Raw genomic sequence first — 25,544 nt, 5'->3', positions numbered from 1 at the left:
TAACTCCATGTGTCTTTAAAGCACATGTAAAGTTTTTATATAACATTCTTCAATAAATTCTATTTTAAATTCTCTATTCTAGGCATTTTCACAGCCATTTGGTCCTTACAACATCTCTTTGAATAGATAGGAAAATATTACCATCATTTTAAAATTTGATTTTATTTATTTAATTTTATTTCACCATTTCCATTTTAATAGTTAAAAGAAAAATCAAGGATAATTAATTTAAATTATTTCCCCAAAGTCACATGCATTGGAAGTGATAGATTTGGAACATCTCCCAGGTCTTAATTCACATTATGGCTATAATCCACCATCTTCTTATGCTAATACTCTTGTTATACAATGTCCTACTTGCAAGTCAGCTGCCCTTGCCTAAAATTTGCTACCTCTGGCAGTGAAATAGATGGAAATTAACTTGCTTCCAAAAGTAGTGAAGCTGGAACTTACTATCAGTGAGTTTGCAAAACTATTGTCACTCCAAATAGTGAACCACTTGACTTCAAGCAGACATAATTTCCAAATAATAGCTGGGAATGGTTTAAACTCAAGCTGTTAATGTTTTAAAAAGAATAAATAAGAATATAATAAGTAATTAGATAAGTACATAATAAATTGTGATACGGTGAACTTAATATTATTTAAGAAAGAATTGGTAAATACTGTTTTAAATTCATAATCTTGGTGAAGAAAATGGTGGGTTTTTTTTTTTTTTTTTTTTTAGAATAAGAGGCTCTTTTCTTTTTTCTTTTTTTAATTTATTTATTTCTTTATTTATGGCTGTGTTGGGTCTTCGTTTCTGTGCGAGGGCTTTCTCTAGTTGTGGCAAGCGGGGGCCACTCTTCATCGCGGTGCGCGGGCCTCTCGCTATCGCGGCCTCTCTTGTTGCGGAGCACAGGCTCCAGACGCGCAAGCTCAGTATTTGTGGCTCACGGGCCTAGTCGCTCCGCGGCATGTGGGATCCTCCCAGACCAGGGCTCGAACCCGTGTGCCCTGCATTGGCGGGCAGATTCTCAACCACTGCGCCACCAGGGAAGCCCGAAAATGGTGGTTTTAAAGGCTGTTTGAAAACCTGTGAAGAGTTCTGACTTATGCGGTGTTGCTTGAAATAGTGTAGTTATTTGATATAATTTTAGAAGACAGTTATTTCTCTAGGATGTAGTCTTCTCATATTTTATCATGGTAAAAATGTCAATTTGTGTTTAAATAAGAATTTTGAAATTTCATTCATATATAGTGTCACTCCAAAATTCTAAGTAGTTCTTCTAATTGTTTTAAACTTTTGCTTTAGTTTTTTGGAAGTTAAGAGATTATGGAGAAGCTAGAGCAATTTTATTTTAAAAATAAATCATCACTCTGGCATCCAGGTGATTTATACACTGGCTTACATTTTTTCACTGCAATGTTAATAAAGACTCAGTGTTTTTTATTTTTCAGGAAGGTTTATTAAATTAAATTAAAATAATTTAAAATTTATTTAAATTGAAGGAAATGAAAAGTATTACTGTAATCCTACTCAGTGCCTTAGAATCCACTCTTCAAAATGTAAACTGAATGTCTGGATATATAAATGTTTTCATCCTACTTGTTTATTTTCAAAAAGTAAAGAATGATTGTGTGTAATTTTTAAAATGCCATTGAATGAGTGAAGGTAGTCTTTTCATTCACAAAAGGTTAGTTTTTCACAACTTTGGACACTGTATGAACTCTCTTAATTTAATACTAGACTCTGGAAATCTATTATGACTCTATTTTGCCAGTTCTGTCCAAAACAGCACAGGTGGCCATTCAACAAGAGGCTGTCACTATCTGTTAGTGACATACAATTCTTATTCCTTATTTTCCAATCCATGTTATTATGAACTGAATTCCCCCAACCCTCAAATTCATATGTTGAAGCCTAAAACCCAATGTGACTATAATTCAAGATAAGGTCTTTCCACAGATGTAGAGAACAAATGTATGGACACCAAAGGGGGAAAAACCACGGTGGGGTGGGGATGGTGGTGTGCTGAATTGGGCGATTGGGATTGACATGTATACACTGATGTGTATAAAATTGATGACTGATTAAAAAAAAAAAAAGATAAGGTCTTTAAGGTTAAATGAGGTCATAAGGTTAAATGAGGTCATATGGAGCTTTAATCCAATAGGACTGGTGTCCCTACAAGAAAAGAAGAGACATGAGTGAACTCACCATCTCTTTCTTTAAGCACAGAGGAAAGGCCATGTGAGGACACAGCAAGACGCAAATTGGGAAGAGAGACCTCACCAGAAACCAGTCCTGAAGATGCCTTGATCTTGCACCTGTACTCTCTAGAAATATGAGAAGATATACTTCCGTTGTTTAAGCCACCACTTCTGTGATATTTTGTAATGGCAGCCTGAGCAGACTATACACATTTATACCCACTTTTTCCTAACTTTCGTAACTTGTACACCAAGTCTTTTATTTTTCTCTTTATGCTATCCTTCTCAGAAGTGCTACTTCTTGCTGCATGGTAATGTCTTTATCATTCTACCTCCCACTGAGAAATAATATCCAAACTAATAAAATTAGAAATGACTCTAATTTCTAGGAAGTATATTGGAAAATAAAGAATAGAATAACTATCCATCAAAAAAATAGACTTATGCAATCTCTATCAAAATACCATGGTATTTTTTTTTTTTGCAGAAATAGAAATATCTATCCCAAAATTCAATGGAATCTCAAGGGACCTCAAATAACTACCAAATCTTGAAAAAAGAAGAACAAAGTTGAAATGCTCACACTTCCTGATTTCAAAACTTATTACAAAGCTATAGTAATCAAACCAGTATGGCACTGGAGTAAAGATACACATACAGATCAATGGAATAGAATAGAGAGCCCAGAAATACATTCTCCTTTATAAGGTCAAATGATCTTTGATAAAAGTGCCAAGACTATTCAATGGGAAATGAAAGTCTTTTCAAGAAATAGTGTTAGGGAAACTGAATATTCCCATACAAAAGAATAAAGTTGGATACTTACCTTACATCATATACAAAAATTAACTCAAAATGGTTCAAAGGCCTAAATTTAAGAGCTAAAATTATAAACTTTTAGAAGAAAACATAGGGGAAAAACTTCATGACGTTGGACATTGAAATGGCTTCTTTGATATGACACCAAAAGCATAGGCAACAAAAGTTAAAATAGATAAATTAGATTACATCAATGTAAAAATTTTTGTGCCTCAAAGGATGCAATCAGTGGAGTGAAAAGGTAACCTACAGAATGAAAGAAAATATTTGCATATCACTTATCTGATAAGGAGTCAACAATATCTGGAATACAGAAAGAAATCCTACAACTCAACAACAAAACAATCCAATTAAAAAATGGGCAAAGGACTTGATTAGATATTTCTGCAAAGAGGAGATACACATGGCCTACCAGTGCATAAAGAGATGCTCAACATTAGGAAAATGCAAATCAAAACCACAAAGAGATACCACCTCACACCCATTAGGATGTCTACTATTAAAAACCAAATATAACAAGTGTTGTCAAGGATGTGGAGAAAAGGGAACCCTTGTGCACTGTTGGTGGGAATGAAAAATGGTGCAGCTGCTATGAAAAGTACATGGAGTTTCTTCAAAAAATTAAAAATATAACTACCATATGATCCAGCAATTCCACCTATTATGGACTAAGTTGTGTTTCTCCAAATTCATATGTTGAATTCCTAACCTCCAGGACCTTAGAATGTGATTATATTTGCATATAGGGTCTTTCAAGTGGCAATTAAATTAAAATCAGTTTGACCCTAATCTAGTATGACTGGTGTTTTTAACAAAGAGGAAATTAGGACACCTATCTACTCAGAGGAAAGATCATGTGAAGACACAGGGAGAAGATGGCCATCTACAAGCCAAGGAGAACAGCCTCAGAAAAAAGCAATCACTATGGTTTGAATTTTTGTGTCACTCCAATATTCACCTGTTAGAATCCTAATGCCTAGTGTGATGGTGTTAGGAGCTGGGGCCTTTGGGAGATAAATGGGTTGACAGTAGAATCCTCATGAATGGGATTAGTGATCTGATAAAAGAGACCTCACAGAGCTCCCCAGTTTCTTTCATCATGTAAGAACATGATGAAAAGTCTGCAACTTGGAAGAGGGCCCTCGTGTGATCATGCTGGTACCCTGAGCTCAGACTTCCCACCTCCAGAACTGTGAAAAATATATTTTTGTTGTTTTTAGGCTACCGGGTCTATGGTATTTTGTTATAGCAGCCTGAAGGGACTAAGACACCAACCCTATAGCAATGTCCACAATAGCCAAAAAGTGGAAGCAACCCATGTGTCCCTTGACAGATGAATGGATAAGTAAAAATGGAATATTATTCAGCCTTTAAAAACTCAGGAAATTCTGACACATAATACAACATGGATGAACCCTGAGAAGACTATGCTAAGTGAAATAACCTAGTCACAAAAAGACAAATACTGTATGATTCCACTTATATGAGGTACCTAAAGTGATCAAATAAAAGACAGAAAGTAGACAGGTGGTTGACAGGGGCTGGATGAAGGCAGGAATGGTGAGTTGCTCAATGGGAAAAGAATTTCAGTTTTGCAAGTTGAGAAGGGTTCTGGAGATTGATTGTACAACAATGTGAAAATACTTAACACTATAGAACTATATACTTAAAAATGGTTAAGATGATAAATTTTATGTTATGTGTGTTTTACCACAATTTAAAAAATAGGTTTCTGCAATGTGATAATCCTGTTTAGATGTTAGTGGTTACTATTGTTTTGAACATCAATATGAGTTTTTTTTAGCTGTAGTATTATTATAGATATATAGAAATTGGAGTTGCCAGATAAAGCATAAGATGCCCAGTTAAATTTGAATTCAAATAAAAAAAAATGAATACTCATTATTATAAGTGTGTCCCAAATATTGCACGGCACATCCTTATATTAAAAATAATATTTGTTGTTTCTCTGAAATTTAAATTTAATTGGGCACTCTGTATTTTTATTTGCTAAATTTGGCAACTCTAATAAAAATATGCATTTTCATGATACTTTGCCAAAGAGTGCATGCTATTCTGTATAAAATAAATGTAGTATCTTATATTTGAGTACGTGGAATCGTAAAGTGAGGAACTATCTGAGATGTCAAATTACCAGGACCAGTGACATTTTGAGAGCTATAGGTGGCCCTGGTAAAGGTGTTCCTTCCATAAATAGCAATACTAACCTCTAGTTTTTACTCTAGTTTCTCACTCTCTTGTGGCATTTGAAATATTTCTACATTTAAACCTATTTGACCTCTTTTTGAAATATAATTTTTTTTTATTAGGGGTAAAATCTTAAAAGTATCTGTTGAGATGTAAAGTAATTGATTTACACTCATGCACACACATTTATTTCTGTGACCAAATAAATCTATTAAATGTTGACTCAAATCAGTTAAATTTTGGAAAATTCTGCATTAATTGATTCTTAATCATTATCATCTTAATTCAGACATATGCTGAATAGTCATATACGAATAAGGGACAGCAAAAAGTACATGTAATTTGTAATCAGAAAGTCTTTGTTTGTATCCTGGCTTTGCTATTTTTTGGTTTAGTGATCTTGGACCAGTCATATAGTCTCTTTTGTAACATTGATATAATAATAATACTTACTTCTCAGGATGATTGTGAAAATTTAAAATGAGTGTAAAATTATATATCAACCTACCTTTTGATACAAAAACATGTAGGAAGCTATTAGGACATGAGGAATTTGAGAGGAGTAAATGAGAATGGGCTTGACCAGAGTCCAAAGTGCTGCCATTGGCTAGTGGGAAGAAGTAGAGACTGGGTACTCAGGAAGCAAAGAAGAGAAATAGACACTGAAAGGTATAAATGCATTAAAGTAGCAATGAAAGCAAATCACGGACCTTCTATGTATTTCTTGATCTTTCTCACTTTGGACAAAACAAGTAAACAGAGAAACAGAATCAACTGTTTAGAGTGAAAGAGTTAAGTAGAAGAGAGATTTGGGGTTATATCCCTCTTCTAATTTTATAGATTACTATACTGAATATACTCTGGAACAAAAGGGAGAAAAAGGAAATACTATATATTGAACAACTAATAGAAGCCAGATATTTTATTAAATTTTTAACGCACACTTATTCAATACTTGTTACCTCTTTTTTACAGATGAGAAAATTTAGATGTAATGCAGTTAAGGAGCCTAAGATCACACAGCTCATTAAGTAGCACAACATAGATCCAAACACAGACTATCTAAATATCTAAATTCAAAGGTTTAATGTATGACACATACAGCCTTCCTAAATGTTCTTTCTTCCTGCTTTACCCATAGAATTAGTATGTGTACACATTGTATATGAGTCAAAGCATCACAAATCTCATTTGTACCTAGTCTTGGGAGACACAGTATATCAAACACACACACACACACACACACACACACACACACAAATATTGGGTTGGCCAAAAAGTTCATTTGGGTTTTTCCATAATATGTACAACCCCGAATGAACTTTTTGGCCAATCCAATATACGAAAATGTATGTTTACATAATATGCACATATGCATAAAGATATATATCCTCATATATGTATATATGTGACAAAAATAATTAAAATGCTTGCAAAAATGAATGATTTTATGGTTGACAAGGGTTGAAATACTGGCATGGTAGAAATACTAAGTTTGTTTACTATACACATCAAATTCAGAAGAATTGTACTCATATGGCAAGGAGATAGAATTTATGAATCCCATCTTCACACTTACCAACTTGCATTAGTACATTAGAGGACAAGCAACCTTAAATAAACAAATACTTTTTGAAAAAACAGCTTTAAACACTGTGTTTTTGGATGCTATATTATATTGAATACCTTATCAAAATAATGAATTTAATACAACTGTATAGATGCATTCAATGAGAAAAAGTATGGGCTATTTATTTAATAAGCAGTGCTGAAACAGCAATGTATCAACCTGGAAAAAATTTAAAACAGATCTCTGTCTCACACTATTTACAAAAATTAACACTAGTTGAATATAAATGCCAAATCTTTTCTTACAATACTGCAAGAAAATCTAGATAGTTAATGTATAATATTAGAAACCTAGAGTATCTAGAAACTCAGAGTTTTGCTAAATAAAATTTAAACCATTTGTAGGGCAAAAACAAAATAACATGCAAGATCAATAGACACATGATATATCTGAGAAAAATGGCAATGCAAATAGCAGGCAACGAGTTTGAGCAATACACAAAGAGTTTTTACAAATTGACAAGAAAAAAGACAAAACATACAATATAAAAATGGACAGAAGATATGAATACACAATGTACCAAAAGCAAATCCAAATGACTAATACACTTGGGAAAAAGGAAATTCACTAATTACCAGGGAAATAGAAATCAATATAACAACGATTTAACCCGAGAACATTTTAAAATGCTCTAAAACCTAATGCTGGTATGGATATGTGGTATAAGGTACTGTCTTAGATTGCTCATTGAACTGTAATGTGATTTACCTTTTTAGCCTTCTGTTCCAGAAGTCTCTATATTGATATGTAATATGAAAATCTGATAATATCTACTAAAATTTTTAAAAAGCTATTCCTTTCCTAGAAAGCTATTCTGTAGAGGCAAAAAAACAAGCAAACGAACAAACAAAAAACAATTTGTAAGAGCTTATACATAAAGATATATATGGCAGAATTGCTCAGGGTAATGAAAAACAAAAGTAAAAGCAGTATGAAAAACCCAACTCTGAATATGTGTGTATGAGTATGTATATTAATATATATGATCTATAAAGATTATTAAAATGTGGAGAAAAATACACATGGACATACACTAAGTTGTTAATCAGGATTGTCTAAAGGGAAGGGGTTGGGATGGGCTCCCGCAATTAGGAAAAAGAAAGTGATGGATGAGAGAAACGTGTCCATGCTAAAACATTACAAGAAATAATTCTACTTACAAGGAAGAAAAAAAAAGCATAAATTAAAATATGTCCCTTGTTATAGCAGTAGAAATTAAAAGATGACTGTTGTTTTGTTTTGTTTTAACCTATTTTGGATCAAGTAGAAAGATTATATATCAGTATTTAGAGAATTCCTATTTATGACAAGAAAACTAAAAATCAAATTAATAAAACCACATCATAAACGAAGTTTTTTAAAAAATACAGCTGCATGTAGAATCAATAAACTAGATTTTTAAGTTTATTCAAAATAAGCCCAACTATATTGAATAAAATAAATGAAATAATGATTTTGGAAATTAAGTAAGCCATTCATATTTTCTCATAGTGGAGCTTTTACATTATTTGAAATGGGATGAAAGCCAGAAAACTTGTTTCTAGCCAATAATTAGCTAATTGAAAGTGAACAATCCAGGAATCTGTTCATTTAAATTAGGCTGTGGTAAGTCTTAAAAAAAAACTAGAAATTTTGAGTAAACTGTTGAGTAAAATTTTAAGTTAAACTGTCTTTTTTTTTTGGTAGTTTGCTTGACTTCACTTTAAACTGCTAGAAGCTGATCCTTTTTATGTTCATATTTAAGGAAGTGCTGAAGGTCATATCACTCAAAGCCAACCCCATCAGGCATCCTACCAAGATAATCTATGAACAGGTCAGAGGTGGAAATGAAACAGAGAAGAGGCAGATTTTACCAGTCCAGTTCAAGGAATTTCTCACTCTCCTCATAGAGGACCTCTTTTCAATGGAAAGGGAAAGGGCTGCACTGTGAAGACAATGAAATTCCCTCCATTTTATGTAGATTTATTTTTTCATGAGATAAAAGTAACAAAGCGTTTGTATCCTTTATACAGAATATAATGTTTTATTGAAAGTAAATTATTTGGGGTTTACTAGTGCTCAGCTGAACTGTGTCCCCTCCAAATTTCTGTGTTGAAGTCTTAACCCCCAACATGACTGTATTTGGAGACAGGGCATGTGAGGAGGTGATAAAGGTTAAATATCATAAGAGTGAGACCCGATCCAATAGAGATGGGGGACTTGTAAGAAGAGGAAGAGATACTGAAACAGGAGGGAAGGGGCAGGGCACAACCTTTAAAAGAATAACATAGCCCGAGGACATGACATAAACTGATTAGAACCAAATAGGTCCAAGATGGTGGTTGAGTCAATTTCCATTAGACCTTGAGCCTCAGTATACGCTCATTGTAACACATCAGCTAAATGACACACCCACAGGCGCCATGACAGTTCCAAGGTTGACCATAAAGGTCAAAAAGTGGGCGGTAGCCCAATTCCTGGAAATCCCCACCCCTTCCCCAAAATAGCTGGAATACTCCTCCCACTCATTAGCCTATGAAATTACCCACCCCCCAAAAAACTGACAACCCCATAACCTGGGGCCGCTCTCGCCTTCTGAGATGGCCCACACTCTGTCTGTGGAGTGTGTTTCTCTCTAATAAATGCACTTCTTACCTATCACTTTGTCTTTCACTGAATTCTTTCTGTGATGAGACATCAAGAACCGGAGCTTCATTAAGTTCTGAGACCAGGTATGCGACCTCAGTTAAAAGACCGTGGGTTCAAGTCCCAATCTGCGTTGCACGGTTTCAGTACCAGAGCTCTCTCTCTCTACCTTATAAGGACATGGAGAGAAGGTGGCCACATGCAAGCCAGGAAGAGAGCTCTCACTGGAAACTGAATGCTGCCAGAACATTGTTCTTGGACTTTCCAGCTACCAGAACTGTGAGAAAATAAATTTTGTTTAAGCTATCCAGTCTATGGTAATGACAGTGTGAGCAGACTAAGACAACTAGTAAAACAATGTGTCAGTTTTCTATTTCATTTGTGGTTGCTTTGATTCTTTTGATATCTGAAAAAGTGATGAATATTCATTTGAATCAATAGTTTCATTATAGCAACTGTTTTTCTAATTTAATGAGTAGATTTAATATCAAATTCACCATGTTTGAAAGCTACTATGATTTTATTATTTTTTTAATTATTATTTTAAAATAAATTTATTTTATTTATTTATTTTTGGCTGAGTTGGGTCTTCATTGCTGCGTGCGGGCTTTCTCTAGTTGTGGCGAGCGGGGGCTACTCTTCATCGTGGTGCGCGGGCTTCTCATTGCGGTGGCCTCTCTTGTTGCCGAGCGCGGGCTCTAGGCACGCGGGCTTCAGTAGTTGTGGCACGTGGGCTCAGTTGTTGTGGCTTGCGGGCTGTAGAGCGCAGGCTCAGTAGTTGTGGCTCATGGGCTTAGTTGCTCCGTGGAATGTGGGATCTTCCCGGACCATGGCTTGAACCCATGTCCCCTGCATTGGCAGGTGGATTCTTAGCCACTGTGCCACCAGGGAAGCCCTACTATGATTTTATATTGCAATTTCTTTTTAAATTTTTAGTGAATATTTGGAAAATAAGAATTTTGCATTTTCTATTTTTTATACTTAAAAATCACATTTATATAATTTTTCCAGTGTGGCATTTGAGATGATGATAGTTAAAGCTGAGTTGACACAAAATTTATCCTCTCCTTTATGTTTAAGGACAGATGCTTAAAAGTTAGTCTCTAGACGTCAGTATTTCAAACTCCGAAGTATAAGGACTTTGTTGAACATCAGCTCCAAGATTTTTCTTATATAAACCAAAGCACTGATTCAAGGGGATTTAAATGACTTACACTCAGTTATAAATTTTGTCAGTGGTGAGAAAGGGGAAAATTTGCCGGCATAGTGGCTGTGGAAGAATAAATGAGAATTGGAAAAGAAACCACATGTTGCAAAGTGTATCCTGAATCACAAAATAAAGGGGGCCAGAGAAAATTATGTTTATCACACACCATCTAAACTCTCATTCTTTTAGCACTGGTTTATTTAGACCCTTCTAGTTTAGATAAAACCACAGGTAAACTGATAAACAATAATTCCACATGGATTCGTAAAGCCTAAAGATAAAGACCTCCAATAGTTCCAGCAACTCCCTAGGTTACACAATCTGACCAGTCTCTCTCAAGGTCACCCTAGGAATCCAGCATCTAAAACTCTACTAACTTCACCCTCCTCCCTTTGAGGTATTGTAAGCAGATAGGGTAGTGGGTCCCCAGAGAAAGAGACCAGGCATGGGCTTTCTTGACATAAGAGAAGCCATTTTTGGCTCAAGGCATTTTGTGATCTAAGCCTGGCCACAGTGCTTGCCCTTGAACGGTTCTCAGTAATTAATGATCTTAAGAGAAGTGAGGGAAGGCAGGAACAAAGGAAAAGCAGTTAAGAAACAATAGTTCAGTGATAAAACATTCTTAGTTCCTCCTCAAGGGATATACATAACAATCTGATACACATCTTTGAGTTCTGCAGGAACTAAGACCCCCAACCAGGTGGAAGATGGAATGATGATGATGACCATTTCTGACTTCAGTCAACTGAAGTTTGGACTCTGTCCACCTTTGCCCCAATTCTATGCTGAATTTTTCTCTGCTCAAGCCCCTTCATGAACATGCATACAATGCCCAAGCCCCTTTATAAGTATGCATGTACACTTAGCTTAAAAATTCCAAAATTTTGCAGTTCGGGGAGATGCTGCTTTGGGAAAGATCCCTGGTGTTCTCCTTACTTGCTGCAAGTAATAAATTCTTCCTTTTCCTGCTCTTTGGCTTGGTTGCGTCTTTTGGCTCGACACCCACCAAGAGATGGACCCAGTTTTCAGGTAACATTTTGTATAGACAAACTTATTTAATATAATAAATCATACCTGACATAATTATATATCATTATATTATAATATAATGCATGAAACATGGTACATTGTACATATTCATGTAATAGTTTGACAGGTCCATTTAAATGGTTATTCTTTTTCTATTTTTCTTTTTATATTCAGTTAAAATTAGAAGTTCTAAAATCAGAGAGCAAAGTAAGTAATACATTTTTAGAAGTTAAAATGTTACATGGTAAAAGTATCTTCTTCATGAAAATAAATACTTTTTGTCATATAACTATCATGTCAGATTAAAAAATGCTTGGCAAGCTATAATGAAAAACACATCTTTACCACGCAGAAATTAAACGATCTTACTAAACTAACTTCATCTCCCTGAGCCTTTGTTTTCTCATTTGTAAGTTTGGGATAGAGACGAAAAGAGCCGGGAATTGTAATCAGGTGAGGCTACTGGTCTTAGTGACTGAGATGGTAAAACAGTACCTGATCCCTTCTACTCTCTCTTCAATTGTCTGGTGTGAAGTAAAATTCATATTTTATGACAAGGCAAGAAAAATTTAAACATAAAAATTCTTCTCTGCCCTTTGGCCTCCTCTCTCCCCCCACTGTGCATTGTGCATCTGTATTATGCATCGCCCAAGCCTCCCCCAGCAGCAGGAATACCTGCACAACCGTAAAGTGCAACATTCTCCTAGCATCAACAAGACAGCTTCTTAAAAGATAGCATTCCTTCTTGATCTTGTAAGGGGTCACATGACCTACCACGATGACACTTAGATCTGGATTACGTAAACTGTCAATAATACATCATTTGATGTACAGCCCTCTGTCTCAAAAAACTTACATAACTGTGCTTTGAATTCTAAGGGGTGGAACAATTCTTAGAGCTTTCTGAGATACTCTTCCCGGGTTATAATCCTCAAATTTGGCTCAAATAAAAATTTCCATTTCTTTCTTAGATCAACTGATTAATTTTTCATGAACACTAGTTTGTCAATGTTTCCGTATTCTGTTTCTGCACCTCCCCTTTTCTCCCCATGAATCATTCCCCAAGGCTAGAAAACAAAACAAAACAAAACAAAATCAAGTTACTTCCTAGGCCTCTAGGCAAATTCTCATCACTCTTTCAATATAGTTCAGGCTAGGCATACTTACTTTCCTATGACAGGTTCTGCTCTACCTGATAAAGAATTATCATCAGCCTTTCCTTGTTATGCAAACAAATTAAAGGTATAAAAACAGAGAACATAAAAAGACAGTTCAACTTTAAAAAATATTATCTTCCCTGGATTTTTAATATACACCTTCTCACCAAATGTTCTTGTTTATTATTAGGAAGATTACGAAACACTGCAACTATATATTTTCACAATAAACTTGTTATCCATTTTCATTCAAATGAGACGTCTTTACCACTCAATGTAATGTTGAATTTTGGAAGCCCACCGAAAGTGATACACCAGGGTTAGCACAGATTATGTTGTTCCCTTACCTGAGAATCAAATGAGTCCTCTGCATTGTAGTTGACAGAATGAATATCCTTACATTGCCATGTTTTACTCAGAAATCAGGTGCGTTACTATCACACATGACAAAATATCCTTTGCTACTCTTCAATCTTCAGTCTGAAATGATAAATTATAAAAACATTCTTTTTAGGGTTTTAAAAAATCACAGCTAGTATGAATTACTTTTGCATTTTCTTTAACAAACTTTGATAGAAAAGACTTAAAAAACGTCTTTGTAACTTATCTGTTGTAATAGATGGGAAAACATACCCAATTAAGTAAAAATTAAAAGCATAAGCACTGAGTTGACAAAGATAAAGCCAGGTAATATTTAATTATGTGATAAATTGATTATGTAGGCAATATTGGAAATTATGAGAAAAAAATTCTCAAAATATTTTTCCCCTTTTGGTGACAGAATTTTTAAGCTGTGAATTAATGACATTGTGTTTTTATCTTTCCACTTCTCACTGCCTTATTTTAAATTTCCATAAATCATGTCTAACTTTCTCTAGCCAAAAATGAATGAAATGACAAAAGCTTTTTAATGATTTATAAAGCAGTAAAAGAACCAACCTAAAATTGTATTCAGTCAGCAAAGGCAGAAACTCTGATTTATTTTTTTGATTGATACTCACATTTTTATAATAATTATAAAATAAAACACATGTCTAGTTCAAATGGATTATTTGGCTTCAAGTATTTTATAGAGGCTCTGAGTTTGTGCAGACATGTAGGACTATAGTTCAGATTCGGGTTGGGAAAAATCTTATAATGCCAAATGTTTTGATTGGAATGAGTAGCTGAGTTTAAATAAATGTAGTTTATTTATATTTATATGCTATCACAAATGAAGAGTCCTTTAGAATTCATTTATTCCTTGTTCTCAAATGAAACTCCATAGATATCTGCATAATCATTACTTTTGAATCTTAACAATAGGCTATGTCATATTTGGCTCCAGGCCTACTGGAAGGCAATCAAGAAGTTCCACTGATTTTAAGGAAAACTGTATGAAAGTTTCAGATGTCAATCTCTTAATCCAAATTTTTGTGTCAATGGCTTCCTAATTCTAACTAAACTACGTTCCAAATTCTCTGCCTGCATTGAAAAATTTCCACTTTGGGGACTGTTATGAACTGAACTGTGTCCTTTTAAATTCATATGTTGAAGCCCTAAGCCCAAAGTGACTGTATTTATAGAGAGGACCTTAAAGGAGGTAATTAAGGTTAAATGATGTCCTAACATTTGGGGCCTAATCCTATAAGACTGGTATCCTTATATGAAAAGAGAGGGACACCAGAGCTGCTCTCTCTCTTCACATGCACACAGAGGAAAGATCATGTAAGGACACAGGAAGAAGGTAGCCATTAACAAGCCAGGGAAAGAGGCTTCACCAGAAACCAAATGTGGTGGCAAACTCTATCTTGCATTTCTAGCCTTCAGAACTGTGAAAAAATAAATTTTTGTTATTTAAGCCACCCAGTCTGTGGTATTTCGCTATGGCAGTCCAAGATGACTAATACAGAGACCTAGTCTCCCTGTCAGTCTTGTTGCCTCCTTCTATTGTAACTACATTCATATTAGTATCTTTCACTTATAGTCTTGCTTCTTCTTACTTATCTCCCACATTATTTTTTATTATATAAGTTTCAGGTGTACAGCATCATAATTATACCTCTGTATACACTAGAAAGTGACCACCACCTCCAGTCTAGTTGCCATCCATCAACATACAGTTGATCCTTATTATCCACTTCACCCATTCCCCAAGCCACTTCCCCTATGGTAAACACTAATTTGTTCTCTGTATCTAAGAGTTTGTTTTTGTTTGCTTTATTTATTTATTTTGTTTTTTAAGATTCCACATATGAGTGAAATCATACAATATTTGTCTTTCTTGACTTATTTCACTTAGCATAATACCTTCAAGTTCCATCCATGTTGTCACAGATGGCAGGATTTCATCTTTTTTATGGCTGAGTAGTATTCCATTGTATAAAGACCACAAGTTTATCCATTGATCCGTTGAGGACACTTAGGTTGCTTCCATATCTTGGTTATTATAAATAAAGCTGCACTGAACATAGAGGAGCATATATCTCTTTGAATTAGTGTTTTTGTGTTTTTCAGATAAATATCTAGAAGTGGAATAGTTGGGGCATATGGTAGTTCTATTCTTTTTTGACAATCTCCATACTGTTTTTCATACTGGCTGCACTATTACAGTCCTAATAACAGTGTATGAGGGTTCCTTTTTCTCCACAAGCTCTCCAACATTTGCTATTTCTTTTCTTCTCAATAGTAGTTATTCTAACAGGTGTGAGGTGATATCTCATTGTGGTTCTGATTTGCATTTTCCTAATAATTTGTGCCATTGAACATCTTTTCACGTACCTGTTGACCACCTGTGTGTCCTCTTTGGAAAATGTCTGTTCAGATCCTTTGCCTATTTTTAAAACCAGTTTGTTTGTTTTTTTTTCTTGTGAGTTGTATGAGTTCTTTATATATTTTGAATATTGACACCTTATCAAACATATGATTTGCAAATTTCTTCTCCCATTCAGTAGGTTACCTTTTCATTTTGATAATGGTTTCCTTCTCTGTGCAGAAACTTTTTGGTTTGATATAGTCCCATTTGCTTTTGTTTCCTTTGCCTTTGGAGTCAGAGCCACAAAAAAGTCATCAGGTCTGATGTCAACTAAGTTATTGCCTATGATTTCATCTAGGAATTTTGTGGTATCAGGTCTTACGTTCAAATCTCTAATCCATTTTGAGTTAATTGTTGTGTATGGTGTAAGATAGGAGTCTAGTTTCTTTCTTTTTTTTTTTTTTTTTCCTCATGTGGCTATCTAGTTTTCCCAGCACCATTTATTGAAGAGACTATCTTTTATTCATTGTATATTCTTTGCTCATTTGTTTTAATTTAATTATCTATGTACATGTTAGGTTATTTCTAGGATCTCTAGTCTTTTCCATTGATCTGTGTGTCTGTTTTTGTTCCAGTACCATACTATGTTGATTACTGTAGCTTGGTAGTACAGCATGAAATCAGGGAGCATGATACCTCCAGCTTTGTTCTTTCTCAAGAATGTTTTGGCTATTCAGGATATTTTGTGATTCCACACAAATTTTAGAATCATTTGTTCTAGCTCTGTGAAATATGCCATTGGAATTTTGATAGGAATTGCACTGATTCTGTAGATTGCATTGGGTAGGATGGACATTTTAACAATATTAATTTTTCCAATCCATAAACATGGAATAGCTCTCCATTTATTTGTGTCTTCTTCAGTTTCTTTCATCAATATCTTATAATTTTCAGTGCACAGGTCTTTCACCTCCTTGATTAAGTTCATTCCTAGGCATATTATTCTTTATAATGCAATTATAAATGGGAATGTTTTCTTAATTCTGGTGGTTTGTTATTAGTGTATAGAAATGTCACAGATTTCTGTATATTGATTTTGTATCCAGGAACTTTACTGAATTCATTTATTAGTACTAACAGTTTTGTGGTGGAGTCTTTATGTTTCTTTATATATAGTATCATGTCATCTGCAAATAGTGACAGTTTTACTTCTTTTCCAATTTGGATGCCTTTTGTTTCTTTTCTTGCCTAATTTCTGTTGGTAGGACTTCCAATACTATGTTGAATAAAAGTGGCAATAGTGGTCATCCTTGTCTTGTTCCTGATCTTAGACTAAAAAATTCCAGCTTTTCACTGTTGAGTATGATGTTAGCTGTGGTTTGTTATTATGTTGAGGTATGTTTCCTCTATACCCACTTTGTTGAGAGTTTTTATCATAAATGGATGTTGAATTTTGTCAAATGCTTTTTCTGCATCTATTAAAATATCATATGATTTTTGTACTTCATTGTGTTAATGTAACATATTGATTGATATGCAGATGTTGACCCATCGTTGCACCCCTGCAATAAATCCCATTCGATTGTCGTGTATAATCCTTTCAGTGTTTTGTTAAATTTGGTTTGCTAATATTTTGTTGAGGATTTTGCATCTATATTCATCAAGGATATTGGTCTGTAATTTGTGTGTGTGTGTGTGTGTGTGTGTGTGTGTGTGTGTGTGTGTGTGTGTGGTGTCCTTGTCTATTTTTGTTTTAATCAGGGTAAAGTTGGTTTCATAAAATGTGTTTGGAAGGTTTCCTTCTTCAATTTTTTGGAAGAGTTTGAGAAAGATAGGTATTAGCTCTTTTCTGAATGTTTTGGAGAATTCACCAATGAAGCCATTTTATCATTTTAATTATAATATGTCTTAGGGTGTGTCTCTTTGGGTTCATTTTATTTGGAACTTTCTGGTCTTCCTGTACCTAGATGTCTATTTTCTTCCCCAGATTAGGGAAATTTTCAGCTACTATTTCTTCAAACAATTTTTCTGGCCTTTTCTCTCCTTCTTCTCCTTTGGGGACCCCTATAGTGCAAGTCTCATTCTGTGGATGTTGTCCCAAAAGTCCCTTAAGGATCTTCCCCTTTTTAAATTCTTTTTTCATTTTTCTGTTCTGTTTGGGTGAGTTCCATTGTTTTGTCTTCCAGATCACTGATTCATTCTTCTACCTCATCCAGTCTGCTGTTGAACCCCTCCAGCATTTTATTTTTCAGTTCAGTTATAACTTCTGTTTGGTACTTTCTCACATTTTCTGTCTCTTTATTGAAAATCTCACTGTGTTCATCCATTCCTCTCCTGAATTTGGTGAGCATCTTTATGACTGTTACTGCAAACTCTATGTCAGGTAGATTGCTTATCTCCATTTTGTTTAGTTCTTTTTCTGAAGTTTTGTCTTGTTCTTTCAGTTGGAACATATTCCTTTGTCTCCTCATTTTGCCTAATTCTCTGCTTTTGTTTCCATGTATTAAGTATATCACCTATCTCTCCCAGTCTTGAAGAAGTGGCCTTATTTAGGGGACAAACTGTGGGGCTCAGGAGTACAATCTGCCTGGCTACCAGAGCCAGGCACTCAAGAGGTGTCCCCTATGTGAGTTGCTTGTGCCCTTCTGTTGTGGTGGAGCTGCAGCTGCTGTGAGGCACCTGTGGGGAGGGTTGGGCCCTGGGCTGGCTATAGGACCTGGTGGGGGCTGCCATGGGGTACTGTTGGGCAGGGCTATCACTGGGCCAGCTGGGAGGCTCAGCTAAAGTACAGCGGTGGGGGCTCTCTCAGCAGGGTATGCCCACTGGTGCCAAAAGCAGAGAATTCCAAAATAGTCCCCTCCTATGCCAGTATGAGTAAGGTAGCCTGAGATTGCATAAATAGCACCTGCCAGTGACTCAGTCCCCAAGGAGTGTCTCAATTGTTTTCTGCCTCTCTGGCAGATGCCTCAAGATTAGTAGGCTCTTTTCACCTATCGTCCATGCATTTTTCAATCAGAGGTTTCTGTGCTGGTTTTTGGCTTGTGAGAGTCTGCTCATGAGCCCTTTAAGAGAGGGTTTTCTCTTCCCTGCAGCTCTACAGTTTTCCTGGGCATATTACCCATTGGTTTTTCAAAGTCAGTTGTCTTGGGAGCTCATCTCTCCTGTGCAGGATCTAGGGAGTGGGGTGCCTGATGTGGAGTTCAAATCCCTTGCTCCTCAGGGAAAAGATCCATACCTTTGTGATCCCTCCTGACTGTGGATGGCCACAGCAGGGGTGTGGGTTTTTCCTTGGCAAGCCCATATCCTACCCATCTCAGTGCTATTCTTTTATCCTTTGTTTTGGAGGTTCTGTTCATTCAGTTTTCAGGTCCTTTTTGGAGGGAATTATTCCATATGTTGTTGTAGACTTGTTGTGTCTGTGGGAGGAGGTGCGTTCAGGATCTTCCTACACCACCATCTTAAATCCTCCTTCCCCTTATTTCCCACATTTAACTGCTAGCATTGTCCCTAAACTTTAAAGCCTATGTCAAATCCCCCTCGAAAATATTTTTTTTTCCTATTTCTCATATATTCCTCTCCCCTGAAAGCATATAATCTCTCCTGCTTGGAGCTCCATTAATACTTCCCATATCTCCAGTATAGATATAATATATTGACTAACATTTTATCTATTTGGACATCTGTCTCATCTTCCCTATTACATTAATTAAACAATATATAAATTTGTTAACTCTTTTTGCAGGTCTACTATGTGCCAATTTATGATTACCTGTTAGGTGTTTTTCTTTTCAATGACTATCTACAGAGCATTGAATACAGAAAGTATTAAGTAATATTGAGTTCTATTTATTTGAGTTGGTTTTGTATCAGGCTAGATAACTAGTATAATCCATGTGCAATTATCAGAAAATATCAAGATATGTAACTAAATAAAGGTAAGCAACACAAACTAATTTACTTCTCACTACACTGTATGGCTTCCTTTATGTTGAAATCCTTTATGTGGAACTCATGTGAGCTCACTATTGAATTTGTGGGGATAAGAATCAATTCTCTCATTTAGAAAGAAGAAGCTATGTAAAATTTTGCCCCAGATTCTTTACTTAAAATAGTTCCCAGTAGAGAACATTTTCTTTCTAATTTTTCTTCTCACTCCAGCTGCCTAAAAATCCTTTTTTTTCTCTTGCTATCATTTTATGAATTATTCTGTGTCTGGCCTTAATACAAGATTTCATGGAATAATAGGATATATCTGGATATATATCTGTCTTTTATAGATGTACCTATATTCTAATGGAGATTACAGAATGCAAAGTAAACATTAGTAGGCTGAAAATTACGAGCCTGAAGATAGCTTTTATAATATTTATCTTGAAAATTTAAGTTGACACACCATTTTAGGTTAATTACTAGTTTTTTTTTTTACCTTTTAAAGCATATGTGAAAAATTTCACAACGTATTATAGAGCTATTTTTTGCCTAGATGAGGTTAGCATCTTTAATAGAAAATATTTTTTGACACATTCTACATTTCAGAACGTATACCAAATCAATTTGCCTGCCTCCTATGTAAGTAGTATACTTCTCCAGCCAGTTGGTTTTAGGTTTGGTCATGTGACTTACTTTCCCACTAAAATATGAGCAAAAGGAACAGTGTACCAGTTCTGAGCAGAAGCTTTAATAGTCATTGTGTATGTCTGTCAATTTCTTATTCTCGCCCTTGCCATGAAAGAGTAGCATATACTGAGAGGTTGCTCCTTTAGCCTTGAACCCAGCGCGGAGAAACATGAGGAGCAGATCCACAGTCCCAAAACAGAAAACCTAAGTCTAACACAGTTTAAGTAGAACCAAAGACATGAGAACAATTTTGTAAGAGAGACAGAAGTTTGCTCTTGTAAGCCACTGAGATTTGGGTTTATTGACTAAGAATTTAGATATTATAATGCCCATTATTATATATCTACCAAAGACAATCTTTATTATTTAAAACCAGACAAGTAATTGACTGGAGCTCAAGAGACATCCAGGTCTAGCTTATATTTATGTATTTATCTCCGGTTAGAATATTTAAAAATTTAACAAATTATATATTTTAGGCTCATAGTCTTTAAATTTTGTACCAGAGACTTCTACTTCATGGTAAGATAGAGTAAGTATACTTTGAAAATTCTTATCGCGAAGCTCAACTAAAAGTCAGGACATACTACATAAAACAAACATAAGAAGACTCTGAAACATGGAGAGAAGGTGATAAGTTTTTCAGGGACCTCAGAAACTAAGGAAAAACAGTGGTTAGTACCCTGGGTTTTCTTTTCGTCTCATATATCCCAGACTTGAACCTGAAGAAACAGGCAACAAAGAACACTGACAAAAAATTTACAACAAAAGCTTGCTCTCCTTCATTAAAGGAGCAGCTTAGCAAGACAGAACTTTTAGACAGTAACTGCTTTACTTCAGCTGAACATCACAGAAAAAACTGTGGCCTCATTCCAATGACACCAGGAAAGGCTGACTGAGGAACCTCAACTTCCACACCTGCAAGGTTGCCATGAGGCAACTCAACACCTCCACTGGGATGATGTCAGAATGCCAAATAGAGAATTTCATCTCTGCTAGATGGCAACAAAGTGACCGCCTTGCTCCCTCTCCACTAAAGTAGTGTCAAAAGGAGGCCTAGAGAAGAGTTGGAATGTTTACCATGGCCATTCTCACCATGATGCCACTGGAGCCCAAAGAGGGTCTGAAATTCCCACTCCACCCAGTAGTAATGAAGAACCTTCCCTGCCCTTGAATATCACTTCAAGTACAACAGTACAGACTGGCTGAAAGTAAAATGATGGAAGAAAGATATTCAATGCAAACATTTATCAAAAGAAAGCAAGAATGGCCACATTAATATCAGATAATGTAAACTTCAGAGCAAAGAAAATTACCAGAGACAGAGAGGAACATTATATAATGATGAAAGGGTCAATCCACTCCACCCAGAAAACACAGCCATCATAATTGTGTATGTACCAAACTGTTAATAAGTTGCAAAATATGTAAAACAAAAGCTGAGAGAACTGAAAGAAAAAATGAACAAATTCACTATTATAATTGGAGACTTCAACACCCCTTTTAAAATTTCAACTAGAAAGAAAATCAGCAATTATTTAGAAGAGCTAAACAACACTATCAATCAACAGGATCTTATTGACATTTATAGAACATAAAAAGTCCCAATAACAGTAGAAAACACATTCTTTTCACATGCTCATGGAACATATACCAAGACAGACCATATCTTGGGCCATAAAATGAACCTCAACAAACTTTAAAACTTGAAATTATACAGAGTGTGCACTCTGACCACAATGGAATCAAACTAGAAATCAATAATAGAAAAATAAAAAGAAAATCTTCAAACACTTGAAAATTAAATCACATACTTTCAAGTAATCCATGAATAAAAAAAGAAGCCTTAGAAGAAATGAAAAATACATTAAACTTAATGAAATATCAAACATTTCATACCATGTTTGGTGAACATATCAAATTTTGTAGATCATAGCTAAAGCAGAGATGAGAGGAAAATTTTACAGCACTAAATGCATTCATTAGAAAAGGACAAAAGTCTTAATACAACAATCTAAGCATCTACCTCAAAACAGAGAAAAAGAAGAGCAAAATAAACCTGATGAAAACAGAAAAAGGAAATGATAAAAAGAAGTCAATTAAATTAAAAACAGGAACACAGTAGAGAAAATCAATGAAACTATGAGCTGGTTCTTTGTAAAGTCTAATAAAATGGACAAATCTCTAGCAACACTGATAAAGAAAAAATAGAGATGACACACATTAAATATCAGAAATTATATGGGATATTATTACAGATGCTGTGGACTTCAAAAGGACAATAAGGACATGAACCAAAGAATTCTACTTACATAATGCACATCATTCTACTTACTTACACAAAACAGACCAATTCCTCAAAGAACACAAATAACCACAACCCACCTGATATGAATTAGATAAATTGAATATCCCTATGACTACTAAGGAAATTTAATTTGTAATTTTAAAACTTTTAGAAAAGAAATGTCAGGGTCCAGATGATTTCACCGGAAAATCCTACAAACATTAAAGAAGAATTAACAACAATTCTATAATCTCTTTGTAGAAAACAGAAGAGAAGGGAACACTCCTCTATTCATTTAGGAAGCTTGGTTCCCTGATACCAAAATGAGATAAAGAAAGTACCTTCCCTCCATTGCCCCAACCCAGAAAGAAAGAAAGAAAGAAAGAAAAAGATCAATAGCTCTCCTAAATATAGACACAAAAATCTTTAAAATATTAGCACATAGAAATAAGCAAAATATAAAAATATTATACACCATGACCAAGTATCCTGGGATACCAGTCTAGTTCAATATTTTAAAATCAATCAATATAATCCACCATATTAACAGGCTAAAGAAGAATAATTGCATCATCATATTCAATCCAGAAAAAAAAGTTGACAAAGTTTAATACTCATTCATGATAAAAGCGCTCAGAAAAGTAGGAATAGAGGGGAAATCCCTCAATTGATCTAAAAAAAGAACACAGCTATCATTATCCTTAATAGTAAAAGAGTGATTACTTTCTTCCTAAGATTGGGAACTAGGCAAAGATGTCTAGTCTCACCACTCTCATTCAACATAGTGCTGGAAGTTCTAACAAGTACTATAAGGCATGAAAATGGAAATAAAAGGCATAAAAACAGAGAAGAAAGAAATAAATCTGACCTTACTTGCAGATGACATAGTTTTCTACATAAAATCGTAAGGACTCTAACAATTACTCCATATTGAATCCTTTATTGTCATCTTACTGGTCTTATTCCAATAGGTTTCATGAGAACATGATATGAGAGTGCTAACAAAAGACATGGCTCTGAAGAGTTTTCAGTTATCTTCATCTGTTTTGTTCCTAGCATATTCAACTTTATTTAGATAGGATATTTAATGTTATAATGATTTGAAGTTAAAAGAATAGATTATTTAGATCCCTCTACTGTTGTTGTTTAAGATAGTTCCAGGGTCAAGCCTTAAGATGAGTTCCTGGGCCTTAAAGAAAAAGGGGGTGGGGTGGTAGACTAGAGAGAGACTCTTGGGGGGGAAGACAAAGAAAGATAGATGAAGCCAAGATAATTTTAAAGACACATTCCAAAGCCAACTTCCTAAGAATTGAAAGGCCATCCAACGAGAGGTGTATGGAAAGGTTAGACTGTCTTTGTGAATTTGAGCATCCTTTGGAATCCAAGCCTGTTTATGATTAGCTGTAAGGCTTACCTGATAATTGATTATTTCTGCATGCCTTTCTAGATGTGGTTGAGAACAATAAAAGGTTATAAAATACAACTTTAAGAAATATTGAAATGGGGATTAAATTTTGCTGCTTCCCATCCTCCAAAGAAATCTTTCATCCCATAGCTTTAAACTCTGACAATCTAACTTAGCTTCCTTTCTTTTGACTGAAGTCATGACATTCTCTTGAGTTGTATGCCTGGAAGTAAGACTGGTATTTTTCCTTTCAGCTAAACATTATTCTGGGCCAAAGGTATACTGTGCAAATAAAACTGTTCTGCCCAAGTCTGGAATATCCATTTTTCTCTTCTTGTACAATTGCTTCCAGACAGCAACTTAGATTCTTGGTGTGATCTGAACATATTTAGAAATCACATTTATAAATCCTCATTGTAATTTGTATGCCTATTCATTGGGCGTAAGTCCAAGCTGGGGAACAAAATTATTTAGTATGCTACATCATTTATCTAAGGCAAATAAGAAAAATATATGTTTGTTTTAGATAATGTTCAATGGAATAGGAAAATCATGACTTGTTAAGTGGTGTCCCCTTGGAGTCTTAAAGAATTCTTTTCACTAAAGAGCTACTTTGGATTATACATACACATATATATGTACATTTATACAAGGTGAGAAAGTGAGATAAAGAGAGAGCGAGCCAACAAACAACTTAAATGTAAAATGATATCATTAAAAGGATCCTGGTGAAATCCTGGTGAAGGGTATATGGAAATTCCCTTGTATTATATTTGCAACTTTTCTTTAGGTTTAAATTTTAAGTTTAAAATTATTTACAAATTTTAAGAAGTGATATTTTGGAAATGAAACTTCATGAAAACTCTTCCAAAGTAAGATTTATTCGGGGGCAAAGGTGATAGTTGGTGTCTCCACTGGTGTATAGATATATAAATAGAATAATGCTTATGATATTAATGCTTATTAACATTTAAAGATAGCTCCATGAAGATTAAAATTTCCAACATTTTAAATGGTAGGGACAGTCTTCCATATAAATTACAGAAAACAGTAGAATTACTTAGCAGAGTAGAAATGTCATGCTTTAAGGGTAATATACATATAACAAAGGTAGCATATCATTGGCATTTTATCCTTCCTACCCATCCAAGAACAGCAACTACATAAATCACTTTGACGTAACATCGAGTCTTTTTCTCTTCTTGCAATGACTTTCTCATGACCATGTACGTAATACTATTTTTGGAGGGATAAAATGGATACCCCAATAAAAATGGGGTTATAAACTGCATAATATATAACTGACAGGCATATAAAGAAAGAAACCAGGTAATTGTAATATACATTCTGAAAATGGGGAAGCTCATTTCCTAAGCCAATTCAGGAAAATTAAAAGTGAAAATAATGATTAATTCTGTTGGACTTGTCCATTTAAAAATTCAAATAAAATCCAAATAAGGAAAACACAATTAAGGGTTAGGCTTCTTTACTAGATTCGGTTTTGAAGGAAAATTTATGAACTAGAAAATGAATGAAATTTGATAATGTTTCTCCAACTTGAACATAGGCCACCAATTTCATTTTTGGATCCTGGAGAGAAATGAAGGAAATGTTTCCTATTTATTTTAGTTTG

General features: G+C 34.8%; 1 long non-coding RNA gene across 1 annotated transcript in view; it reads right to left on the bottom strand.

Moving 5' to 3' along the window:
- Positions 1-1,049: 1,049 nt before the first annotated feature.
- LOC309664989 overlaps positions 1,050-25,544 on the bottom strand; it is a 186,271-nt gene continuing 161,776 nt past the window's right edge. The window contains exon 3 of the long non-coding RNA XR_014266125.1: positions 1,050-13,348. This is a non-coding gene — a long non-coding RNA (uncharacterized lncRNA). The remainder of the gene's footprint in view (positions 13,349-25,544) is intronic.

The sequence above is a fragment of the Balaenoptera physalus genome (genome assembly GCF_965194825.1).
Source record: "Balaenoptera physalus genome assembly, chromosome: 7".
NCBI classification, from domain to species: Eukaryota; Metazoa; Chordata; class Mammalia; order Artiodactyla; family Balaenopteridae; genus Balaenoptera; species Balaenoptera physalus.
The sequence above is the reverse complement of the archived record's forward strand: the minus strand, read 5'-3'. Positions and strand labels throughout refer to the sequence as shown.